The sequence below is a fragment of the Toxorhynchites rutilus genome, chromosome 2, assembly GCF_029784135.1.
Source record: "Toxorhynchites rutilus septentrionalis strain SRP chromosome 2, ASM2978413v1, whole genome shotgun sequence".
Classification (NCBI taxonomy): Eukaryota; Metazoa; Arthropoda; class Insecta; order Diptera; family Culicidae; genus Toxorhynchites; species Toxorhynchites rutilus.
In genome coordinates, this window is record NC_073745.1 from 343,052,496 (window position 1) to 343,065,508 (window position 13,013).

The window sequence follows — 13,013 nt, forward strand, 5'->3', positions numbered from 1 at the left end:
TGTGCGAATTTTTTTTGTTGCGATTTTTTGTACGGTTTTTTTGTGCGATTTTTTTTGTGTGGTAAGGAGAAAAGTGTTAAGGAGAAAAGAAGCATATTTGACGACGGAGTTATCGTCCATTTAGTTTTTCTTCGATGGTTTATATGCATTTCAGTGCGAAAAAAGCATATTTGCGTCTCAATTATCCACTTCTGAAATCATTCCCCTCCTCTCATCAAATGCTCAAATGCGGTGAAGGTGAAGGTGTGCACGATTATTTCATGCGATTTTTTTTTTGTGCGGTCCCTATCCACCGTATATGAAAACAGTACGGAAGAATGCAGAAAGGGAATTATTTGCCTGTAGCGTAAAAGACACAGACTGATCACGAGCGAGCTTCGTCACTAGCGTATTGTGTTTTGTTTACAAACAAAACACAGCAGACTTCCAATATGACTGAAGAGTGGTTTTAGCAAGTTGGCCCACCTTAGGATATACTTCTAGGCGCCTTTGACGGAACAGAACACAGTTATTTATGAAAAATGCAAATCCAAAATGGTCGCCACCACATAATGGCGCATCCGTCATTTTGTAGTGGCCACCATCTTGGATTTACATTTTTCATCAACAACTGTATTCTACTAGTCAAGCGCCCCAAGGCTAAGGAAGGAGATTAAATGTCTATTAATGTGGGACTGCGTCACAGACAAAGTTACCCACGTACATAAAAACGGGTCAAGCTAAATAAAACCGTCTAAAACCCGTTTTTTGTGACCCTTAGTACAAAAGCGCTAAATCGATTGTATTGAAAGATAGAAATAAATTTGGTCTACAAAGTTGCTCAAAATAACTGGAGCTATAAAATTTTCGGGCTATGTTTCCTTCTATCTATGAAGATAATACAGTTAGATTATTTATTTTACATAAAGTTTTGGTCACCCTATTTTCGACAACATGAAAATGAACGCTGCATCATATGTAACAACTTCGTCGAAGTCAGTTTTTATCGAGAGACTAATTGTCGAGCTGTAGATGTAAATTTCCACCTAAATTCTTTCCGTGGACCATTGTTCATTGTATGGACTTGTGAAAATGCAATAAATTTATTAAATTAAAAAAAACTTTTTCACCAAACGTGTTTCCATTTAGTACCGCTACTTATGACGCACCCTTTAATAAGTTTAACAATAATCAATATATAATTTCTCTCAAAGAAATGCTGCTGACAACATGTGTCCGGAATTAAAAGCAAAAGTGTCCGGATTTAAAATCACGACACAATGGAGAAATCTTTAAATTTTGAACAAATATATTATATAAAAGTAATAATGAATGCCTTCTAATACTGTCGAAGTATATCAAAATACGTGGTTGATACGAGGGGTGTTTGTTGTTGACAGCATTTGATAACTTTTCTGCGCATATCAATCCTATGTAATCCAATGATACTTTTAATAAAAAATCTCACAAAGTACGAGCTATGAGCAAAGTACGAGCTATGAGTACGCTTATATCTTCACAATGACCTCCTCTAGTTCAAAAAACTTTCTCCAACCTTTCTACAAACTTTTTTTCAACCACTATTAAAATTAGAATTTCGGGAGGTCTTCAAATTATTCATCTGCTTAGACGATGACCTCCTCGTTCAACATGAAACGCGTTCCGTTAGGCCAGCTCCAAAATCGAGAAGAAAAAAATCCTTTCGAATCGCAAATTATTATATTTGGTCGTGGATGTTGTAATTATTCGAAATGAAATTCCATGAATGTTGTCAGCGAAACTGCGCAGGTGTGTGCAATCCTGAATTTGCTAAGTGGGGTCGGTTTTTTTTTGGACGTTTTCGCCTAATTTATGTTTCGTTTGTTCTTTTTCTTCATAACGTCATCTACATACGACTTCGCACGCATCCCATAAAAACCACGGTTATCGTCTCTATTTAACAAATTTGAATGCAAAAAATATGTAAATTCGTGCATTTTTTACTAAACCAATAAAATGTTTTTCGATTTCTCCGATTCCATCATTTTTTCCAATCATCATAGTGCCATACAAGAAAATGCTGTCGGTAATTTTCTGTGTTTATATTTTCAGCTATAAAAAAATTATCTCAACAGACCATTCTACAAACCGCACCACCAATTCATGCTATCGACCAGAAAAGCAATGCACTTGAAGCCTTCAAGAAACCTTACAAAATCGTGACCGCCAACCGTGGGTTGGCTGGTGAAATTTACCAGTCCTGATGTCAACCGGACATACCGCTTTCAATTATGTAAATAGACGGTGGTTCGCCAAAAAAAATCAGCTGGTGGCAGCTGATTTGAAATGCATCTCTCGAAGCAATTACTATTGAATCTTTCGACCGAACCGGACTGATTTCGCACGGAAAGACACGGAAAGAATTTTGAAATCATGAAATTATCAAAAAAAAAATATATATATCACTAGAAATAGGCGTAATCTTCAAAAACAAGTAAACGTTAAATTTGGTAATTTCAGTCACCATTTCAGGTTGATTTTCATATCGGATTATTATTCACCGTGCAACCGTGTTTCGATTTGCATACATTTTCGTCACTTGAAGGATGACATTCGTTGACTAAGCTCTTACTTTCGCTTGATGGATCGCTTCTCATTTTTTTTGCACGGCCGTCACGCCTCCGACGACTAAAATCCGAAGCGAAGTGTGTCATTTTATTGTCTTCTTTATAGCAACAACAATCATTTGTCGTGGATGGATGCATTATTTTTGAGTTATTTTTTTTCTTTATTTGACAACAAATTTGCACAACCGGTTCATCGTTGTCGTGATATCGTCTGGTGGAAGACATTTTGAACTATCGTCGTGTGTGGAGGACTAATTGCGAGAGGATGAACTGGAGTGATACAATATTTTGTTCGGTTTTATGTTCGAACATAAGCTTTTGTTTTGACCAATATGAGCAATGTTTAAATCTGCAGTTTTTCTTCATCCTTTGTAAGATTAATGAGTGGGCAGAGGCAATTAATCACCGCCGAACAACTCACAAATTGAGAAACTGATCAACGCGAAACATAATTAAAAAATAATTAAACTGGATGACAAAAGCAGAACAACTATAATTAATTGCATCCCGCGCGTACAATCCAGTTGCCCCCCGAGAGCGAGATCCCTTCGAGTGATAATTACAGAATTGAGCCACCGAACTCTCATGAAGCGCCCCTTCCCTAGAGGCTCACCACGTAATGGAATCGAAAGATTTCAATCACGCCACAAATGACAAACCGCGCGCTTTGTTCGAGCTTAGATAATCGCTCCCCCCAAAATAATAAAAATGGAAACTTTCACAGCTGATCGCATATGGAGTCGATGAACAACGAGAATCTATACTTGGGATCGACAACAACAACAACAACAACAACAACAACAACAACAACAACGAAAGATTGACTGACGGTTTGCAAAGTTGTTTTCGGTTGTTGCGTCATATCGAGCCCGTTTTCGGTGGAAGGACCAAACCAAACATGAACTCCTAAATGATAATGGTTGTATTTTGTGTATGGGTTGGTTAATGTGAGGTCTTTGGAGATAATTGAGCATGTTTAGCCGTGTTCGGAGTATCTTGCGTACAGCACGAGGTCAAAATGTTATTTATTTAGCGCTTAGGTCATAACAAAGTCTTGCATATTTGAAGTAGGTGAAGGCATGTGGGAATAACTTATACAATTTGTCAATTTTATCCTGTTATTGGAACGATGATAAGAATTTAACGAACGAACATTTCAATGTAAAGCGTTAGCGTCCGTTCATTCACGACAGTATGTTACTATGTCACTCAAAGTCCCAGTGACACCACCCACCTACCGGTTTCAGTAACCACATAAATAGCTCCCGTTATCTTACGAAGCGAATCAAGTGCGCGATCATTCGAATCCATCGGACCGAATCAACGTTGTGTCTCCTGGTCTTCTCCGGCCATCCATCAGCTGGATCATTCGACATTTGTCATTGAAATGTGTACAGAAATTTTCTAAAACCAGCAATGAACAATAATGTGTTAGGAAGTCAATCATACTGCGAAACGAAAACAGAGTGGTGGAGAAAGCCATTCATTTTGTCCGTCATCACCATGTATATCATCAACAACTCCTCACGACAAGAGTAACCACACATTATTGCACGCTAGCCGCAAATTTGGAGCATATCGAATTGAGGGACAAACAACTTCACTTGAATTGAAATTATTTTTGGAGACGTAATTATGCGGGAGAAAGCTGGCGGAAATCAATGTCTTACATCTTGACGTCTTCCTGTGGTGAATTATAATGTTCGGTACTGTTAGTTTTTTTCAAATAAACATTTTTTTTAATCCCATCATTATCCGTAGAAACTTAACAAGTTTTCACTACAAACATTGAAATTTGCCACACGAAATTCCATCTGATTCAGTTTTGTATAGTGTCGATGAACAATGACCACCCGTAACATAGAAGAAGCACTTCATCAAAAGCCATTTCGAAAAGTCACAACCGAATGGCGCTCGATGAAAAATTATTCTGTAACTCGAACTCAAAATAATCTTATCTCACGTTCGTCATCGTCATCTTTTTTTTTGTTTCGTATCCACATACCACTTTCGATTTTCTTCCCAACTGTGTGTGTGCAGTGAGGTAAGAGAGAAATTTTTTTTATGCGTTGTGACATTTAAAGTTATGAACTTGACCAGTTCATTGTGGAAAGTTGCGTTCGATCAGAAGTAATAATGAAAAGCAAAAGCTAAACAATGGCAGGGCGGGATTTTATCACACACAAGTATCTAATTGAATGAGAAGTCTGGGTTGGAAGGTAAAACAATGACTTGATGGGGGTTGAGGGCGATTTTCTCCCGATGTTTGCCTCAGATGGTCGCATTCTTCCTTTTTACTATGTGTTGTTTGTTATTTTTCGCATCCAATGTGACAACAACGTCTGTTGATGGATGAGTTACGGTGTTGTTTGTGGATTTCTTTGAATTACTCACTCTGAGTTACAACGAGACATTACCTTGGGTTGCTCGTTTACGTAGACCTTTTATTACACGATAATTATCCATTGTCATTCTTGAAGATGGGTCGGTATGATCCATGGTTCGTGTGAATTAATATTTCTTTTAACGTATCATATACAACATAGCTACACCTTGACAAACGCGTTCATTCCAAAAATATAAATGTAAATTGAACTAAAAAAAAATTCAAAAAATTCAAAAAATTTACAGAATTTACAAAATTTACAAAATTTACAAAATTTACAAAATTTACAAAATTTACAAAATTTACAAAATTTACAAAATTTACAAAATTTACAAAATTTACAAAATTTACAAAATTTACAAAATTTACAAAATTTACAAAATTTACAAAATTTACAAAATTTACAAAATTTACAAAATTTACAAAATTTACAAAATTTACGAAATTTACAAAATTTACAAAATTTACAAAATTTACAAAATTTACAAAATTTACAAAATTTACAAAATTTACAAAATTTACAAAATTTACAAAATTTACAAAATTTACAAAATTTACAAAATTTACAAAATTTACAAAATTTACAAAATTTACAAAATTTACAAAATTTACAAAATTTACAAAATTTACAAAATTTACGAAATTTACAAAATTTACAAAATTTACAAAATTTACAAAATTTACAAAATTTACAAAATTTACAAAATTTACAAAATTTACAAAATTTACAAAATTTACAAAATTTACAAAATTTACAAAATTTACAAAATTTACAAAATTTACAAAATTTACAAAATTTACAAAATTTACAAAATTTACAAAATTTACAAAATTTACAAAATTTACAAAATTTACAAAATTTACGAAATTTACAAAATTTACAAAATTTACAAAATTTACAAAATTTACAAAATTTACAAAATTTACAAAATTTACAAAATTTACAAAATTTACAAAATTTACAAAATTTACAAAATTTACAAAATTTACAAAATTTACAAAATTTACAAAATTTACAAAATTTACAAAATTTACAAAATTTACAAAATTTACAAAATTTACAAAATTTACAAAATTTACAAAATTTACGAAATTTACAAAATTTACAAAATTTACAAAATTTACAAAATTTACAAAATTTACAAAATTTACAAAATTTACAAAATTTACAAAATTTACAAAATTTACAAAATTTACAAAATTTACAAAATTTCCAAAATTTCCAAAATTTCCAAAATTTCCAAAATTTACAAAATTTACAAAATTTACAAAATTTACAAAATTTACAAAATTTACAAAATTTACAAAATTTACAAAATTTACAAAATTTACAAAATTTACAAAATTTACAAAATTTACAAAATTTACAAAATTTACAAAATTTACAAAATTTACAAAATTTACAAAATTTACAAAATTTACAAAATTTACAAAATTTACAAATTTATTTTTTTTTTAATTTCAAAAATTTGGAAAGAAGTGGGAAAAAAATGGAATACAAGGAAACTTCGATATAACGTACCCTCGTTATAACGATCCCTCGATATAACGATCCCTCGATATAACGTACATTTTACCTCGATAAAACGTACACATTTCCAAAGTGTAGAGGAAAAAAATTTTTTTTTTCTGATAGAACAATGAATTATCTGTATTGTGATGCTGAAACAAGTTTTGTACCTTCAATCAATCCCGAAATCCAGCTGGTTTTGTAATTTCGGATTCTAAATGAATCATGCTTTAATCAACAGTACGAAGAGAAACATCATGAGAAAGGCTGGCTTCGTCTTCTGATTGAAGTTATTCATTGACTTTACTAAAACAGCAACACAATAATGTGTTATAGACTACGTTTGTGAGTACTTTATTATACTTCGATATAACGTACAATTTAATACAACGTACAATTTTGAAAGTGAAATGTACGTTATATCGAAGTTTACCTTTAGTAAGAAAAGAAAAATTTTGAAAATGAGAAATAAAATCAAGCTATGATTTAAATAAAAAAAAATTAGATTAAGAAAAAGAGGAAAATAAAAAATTGTTTTTTAAAATAATAAGAAAATTTAGTAAAAATTAAAGAAATAGCAAGATTTTGAAAATTTAAAAACATAAACAAAAAATGAAAATGCTGAAAGAATTAACAAAATAGTAAAAAAGATTTTTTTTATTTTAAAAAATTAAAAAAATTGGAGTGGTAAAACAAGAAAAAATTTAAAATTAAGAAGAAAAAGCTTTGATCAAAATAAAAAAAAATGAAAATAAGAAAAAATAGGAAAATAAATAAATTTCAAAAAAGTGAAATTAAAAAAATTAAAAATTTGAATATTTTTTTTAATTTGATAATTGGAAAATATTACAAATGACAAGAGTAATTAAACGTGGATTGCCTAAAAAATTGCCTGGTTATAATTCCACAGACTGATTCCTTATATTAAATTCTTAACCCTATTGTGATTGAAACATTAAAAATATTACAAAAACTTTGTAAAAGGTGCAAAAAAAGGTTAAAAAATAGAAAAAAAATTATAATAGGAAGATTTAAAACTTCGATCAAAATTTAAAAAAAAATTGCAAAAAAAATTTTTTTAAGTTTTAAGTCAAATTTGAGAAAAAAAATTAAAATTGAAAGAAATTAAAAATTGATCAATGATCAGAAAAATAATAACAAAGATATTTTAAAAACAAAAACAACGTGTCGAAAATGGCTAAGTGAGGGGGTGCGAGCGAGTCAGAGCGCTATATCGCTCCCGGGGAACGCATCACGGTCCATTGGAGGCTTAGAGGTGCCTCTGAATTTCATGTTAGGGGCGGCGCCCCGAAAAGGTTCTTCTGGCAAGATGGGACTCTAATATACCTTGCCAAACCGCTGTCTCCCGGGCAAAGGAGATACACCCATAGCATGGAGCTACGTTCGAGAAGAATCATCAGAATGCGATCGCCCGAGGAGGGTCCCCGAACTGGAGCTGGTCCTGGAACGGGCATAAGAGCGAGTGGCCAGCGGCTGGAGGGCGAGGTGCAAGAGCGGGCCACCAGCCGGGTTCAACCCGAAGAGCTACCGCCACACGGAAACAGCAGCCATCGACATCACCCAAGAAACGCTGCGCCTACGAGACGTGTTGCGACTGCCAGACGACAGTCGTCCACACTTGTGGGTACCACTAGGCGACGGTTCATGTGGACACACGAAATGATCGAATTCGTGATCCGCGCCTATTACATCTGCACTGTTTTAGAGACGGACATGAGCGGTCGCCCTCGAATACTAACAATGTTCGGGGAAGGCTTGACCAAAACGCGATGAACGGGAGGCGTAGAGCGATTGTACGCAACAATATGCTCTCCCAGACGCAAATCGATGAGATCAAGCTGCAGATGCAGAGAGAACTAAGCTTCAGAAGAAAGAGAGCAAGCGATGTGTCGAGACGAAGTTCAGTACGGTATACGATATCTGTATGGAGTTCGTGCTCGATAAGTGCCGCTGGGTCCATCTGCTGAAAGGACAACTCACAGAATCCGGAGGCTACGAGGACTATGACAGCGAGTTGATACAAGAAATGGTTCGTGGCGAATCTTACAAATACCTTGGATTCCGACAGCTCACCGGGATTCGCCACTCCGACATCAAGACGAAGCTGTGAGAAAAGTTCTTGAGTCGAGTGAACTGTGTCCTGAGGACTTTCCTCAACGTGGGGAACAAGGTCGCGATCAATACATTCGCGGTTCCCCTGCTGACTTTCAGTTTTGGTGTAGTCAAGTAGAGAGGATTAGGAAAGCATTCAAAGAGGCCGGAATGCACCATCCTCAATCGGCACTGGAGAGAGTTTCTCTACCACGCAAAGAAGGGGGACTTGGAATCGTCGACATAGCCGCACTCTGTGTTGCCCAGGTACGACAACTGCGCGAGTTCTTCGCAGAACGCGCCAACCAAAACGCGCTATACTTGGCTATCTGCGCCTCTGACAGAGGATACGGCGCTCTGCACTTGACGCAAGCGGAGTACCAACTCAACTACAATCTGCAGACGATGGAGATTTTTTTTGAACTGTATTATAGTGACTTTCAACTCATTTGGCTGGTTCGTCACTTTTACTTCCATTTTTGGAAGAATGTCGGAGGTGAGAATTGAACTCGTGACCTTCAGCGTAAGAGGCATGGATGTTACCACTACGCCAGATCGCCTCCACACGGTGGAGGAGAAAGTTGCAGCTTGGAAGCAGAAGGTGCCCACCCCCATCAACTGGACCGGCCAAACGTCGACAAGGCTAAAAATTCTAAACTCATAAAATCAGAAAATTCACAAGATGAATTGAAAGATCGAGATTTGAGAAAATCAACATTCTAAAAAGAAGTTTATAGATTTAGATCAGAAAATGATCTTTAAACGAACTGAACGTTGTATAAAGTTAAGATAACATTTTCAGCTCTTTAGTTCCTCAGTTAAAAAATGAAATTACAACAAAATGAAAAATTTGAAATTTTTAAAATTGAATTATTAAAAGAATAATAATTAATGAAACAAAAAAATTCAAACAATTACTCACTCAATTGAAAAAAACATTTATAAAATTCGATATTTCAAAGTTCGATGAATTTCGAAAGCTTTAGTACATTCCAAATTCAGAAACTAAATATTCACGACGTTGATTCGAGCATTCGTGAAAAAAAAATACAAAATTACAAAAAATCTTATTCATTGAAATCCGTATGTTCCATAATTCCCAAAAATATTCCAAGTATTCAAGACAATTCTAGAAACACCAAATCAACATTCTGAGTAAGAAAAAAATTAGAGCAAAAATTAAAATTAGAAAATTCATTATTCAGAAAATAAAATATAGCACAGAAAATTCCCAGTTTAGAAATGAAACAGTTCGACGATCGGAGTCACATTTATGTGACTTCAATTTGTTGTCGGTCAGCGGTTGTCAGCCGAACACACGTCATTACATTTTCTTGAATAATAAAAACGTTATGTTATAAATGAAATAGGTATTTCACTTAAAAAATAATTACACATTTGAAAAAAATCAATTTGATTGTACTAAATCAAGACTGTGAAAAAATATGGTAAATAAAATTCGAAATGGAATGTCAAAATTTATATGAAATTTATACACAAACTTATAGATTTAGAAAATCTAAGAAAAATTAAAACAATTAAAATTAGAGAAATATAAAAATTAGGAAAATTTAAAGAAATTTGAATTTTTTGTAAATTTGAAAAAAAAATGTTAAATTGAAAACATTTTAAAGATTTTCATAATTTCAACTATTCGAAGAATTTGGAGAGATTGAAATAGTAAGAAATTAACAAAATCGGAAAATTTAAAACATTGACAAATAAAAACAAATAAAAAAAACATTAATTTGCAAAATAACAAAAATCAAGAAAAAAATTAATTGAAAAATCGAAAAGTTGAAACAAATTGAAAAAATTGAGACATTCAAAACATTAGAAAACAAATAAAAATTAGAAAAATATAAAAAAATTGGAAAATTTGAATTGACTGACTGACTGACAGATTTTTTTCAAAATTTTCAGTGTTTAAATATTTGAAAGGTTTCAAACAAAAATTTAAAAAATGGAAAAAAATAAAATTTTAATAACCTGAAAAAAAAGTTAGAAGAAAATGAACAAATTTGAAAATGTTTAAAAATTACAAAATATTGAAAAACATTCGAAAAATAAAAAAAATAAAAAGGTTGAAAGAAATTAAAATTCCTGAAACTTTTATTTAAAATGATTGAAACATCGTAAAAGGTGGAAGAATAATAAAAAATTATGAAAAATCAGGAGAAATCATAAAAAATTCAAATCCGTAATATAGAAAATCATTTCCAAAAATAATTATTCAGAAAAATGGAAAATAAAACAAAAAAGCTTAGGAACTACTAAAATTTAAGATAAAAAAGCAAATCTTAAATTCCTGGGATTCCGCGATAATTTTAAAAAATCTTAATTTAGAGAAAGTTGATATTTGCTAAAATTCTAGAAACTAGAATTTATGAAAACCAAAAATTCTGAAAATTTGGAAATTTATGAATTTAAAAATATGAAGAACTAAAACAAAATTAAAGAAAACAACATTCACATCAAATTAGAGTTACAGGGAAATGTCTAAACGAAAAATCCGTGGTTTGAGAAAATACCAAAATTTGAAACATTAATAGTTTACAAAATGAAAAAAAAAAGGAAACTCAGAAAAAAGTAAATTAAGTGAAATCGAAAATGAAGTAAACTGATGAAGCAAAAATTAAACTGGAATGAAATTCAAAAAATTCAAAGCTCAAAAACTATAAATTATAAATTATAGATAAAAAAAATCCAATTCACAAGGTTTTTTCAAGGATTCATAAAATCCAAAAGAAAAAAAAACTAAAATTAGAAAAATTCAATGTTCTATAACTCACATAAAGTTCATGATGTAAAAAAAACTAGAAATAGCAAATTAAAAACGAAAATCAACATTTTTAAAACAAAAACCGATTTTCATTCTAAATTGAGAGAATAAACAAATCTTGAAATTCTTAATTCTGAAAATATGAAGTTCAAACAATGCAAAGTTCAGAAATTTAGCACATCGACGACCGGAGTCCTTTTTATGTGACTTCAATTTGCTGGCACAATTTTTCATTTTTCTAAAGAATGAAAAAGGTTATGTTCTAACTTAAATAGATGCGGATTTCCATAATTATGTCTGCCTCTTCAATTGATTTTAATTTAGCTCTTATTATATCGGCGAAAAAGGCAGAGCATTCATTGAAAGTTGGAGTCGTCAGGAGTTAAACATCTACAAAATGTGAAATTCAAATTTTATATAATTAAAGAACTCGGAAAATTAATCATTAGAAACATATGAAAATCAGAAATAAAATTCTGAAATTCAACATTCCAAAGAATTTAAAATGATTAATTAAATTTAAAAATCAGAAAATTCAAATTTCAGAAAACGTGACTTTCAAACATTCAAGAAGAGTGAACTGAACGTTCAGAAAGTTTAAAATATGCAATGGCAGAACACGACTTTCTAATATCAATTGAATTTTCATATGTTGACATTAGAAATAAAGGGTGTGTCACATCAAATTGCATCACGGAAAAAACGCTGTAGAAATTCGCTCAGTAGACCGATCCTTTTGAAAATTTTAGACAGTAAAATAAAAACTATTAAACAACTTTTGGCATTTTCTTTTTATTCATACTTCGAGCCCAAGCCCGTATGCTCGCACCTTCCTCTTTACCCCGTCCATAAGGTTCTGTACAACGTCAGGTTGTAGTTTCTTTTGAACAGAAATCCATTTTCTCTTGAAGTCCGCCTCCGATTTGACAACTTTTGGGATCTTCCGGAGGGCCTGCTTCATAATCGCCCAATATTTCTCTATTAAGCGAAGCTCCGGCGCGTTGGGCGGGTTCATTTCCTTTGGCACGAAGGTGACCCCGTTGGCTTCGTACCACTCCAACACGTCCTTTGAATAGTGGCACGAAGCGAGATCCGGCCAGAAGATGGTCGGGCCCTCGTGCTGCTTCAATAGTGGTAGTAAGCGCTTCTGTAGGCACTCCTTAAGGTAAACCTGCCCGTTTACCGTGCCGGTCATCACGAAGGGGGCGCTCCGCTTTCCGCAAGAGCAGATCGCTTGCCACACCATGTACTTTTTGGCAAACTTGGATAGTTTCTGCTTGCGAATCTTCTCCGGAACGCTAAATTTGTCCTCTGCGGAGAAGAACAACAGGCCCGGCAGCTGACGAAAGTCCGCTTTGACGTAGGTTTCGTCGTCCGTTACCAGGCAATGCGGCTTCGTCAGCATTTCGGTGTACAGCTTCCGGGCTCGCGTCTTCCCCACCATGTTTTGCCTTTCGTCGCGGTTAGGAGCCTTCTGAACCTTGTATGTACGCACGCCCTCCCGCTGCTTGGTCCGCTGGACGAATGAACTTGACAAATTCAGCTTATTGGCGACATCCCGGACCGAACTTCTCGGATCACGTCTAAACTGCTTAACTACGCGCTTGTGATCTTTTTCACTGACGGAGCATCCATTTT

General features: G+C 33.3%; 1 protein-coding gene across 1 annotated transcript in view; it reads left to right on the top strand.

The window, feature by feature from the left end:
- The window catches only part of LOC129769411 (guanine nucleotide exchange factor DBS), a 179,943-nt gene that overhangs the window by 84,228 nt on the left and 82,702 nt on the right, over positions 1-13,013 (top strand). The gene's annotated exons all lie outside the window — the stretch shown is intronic.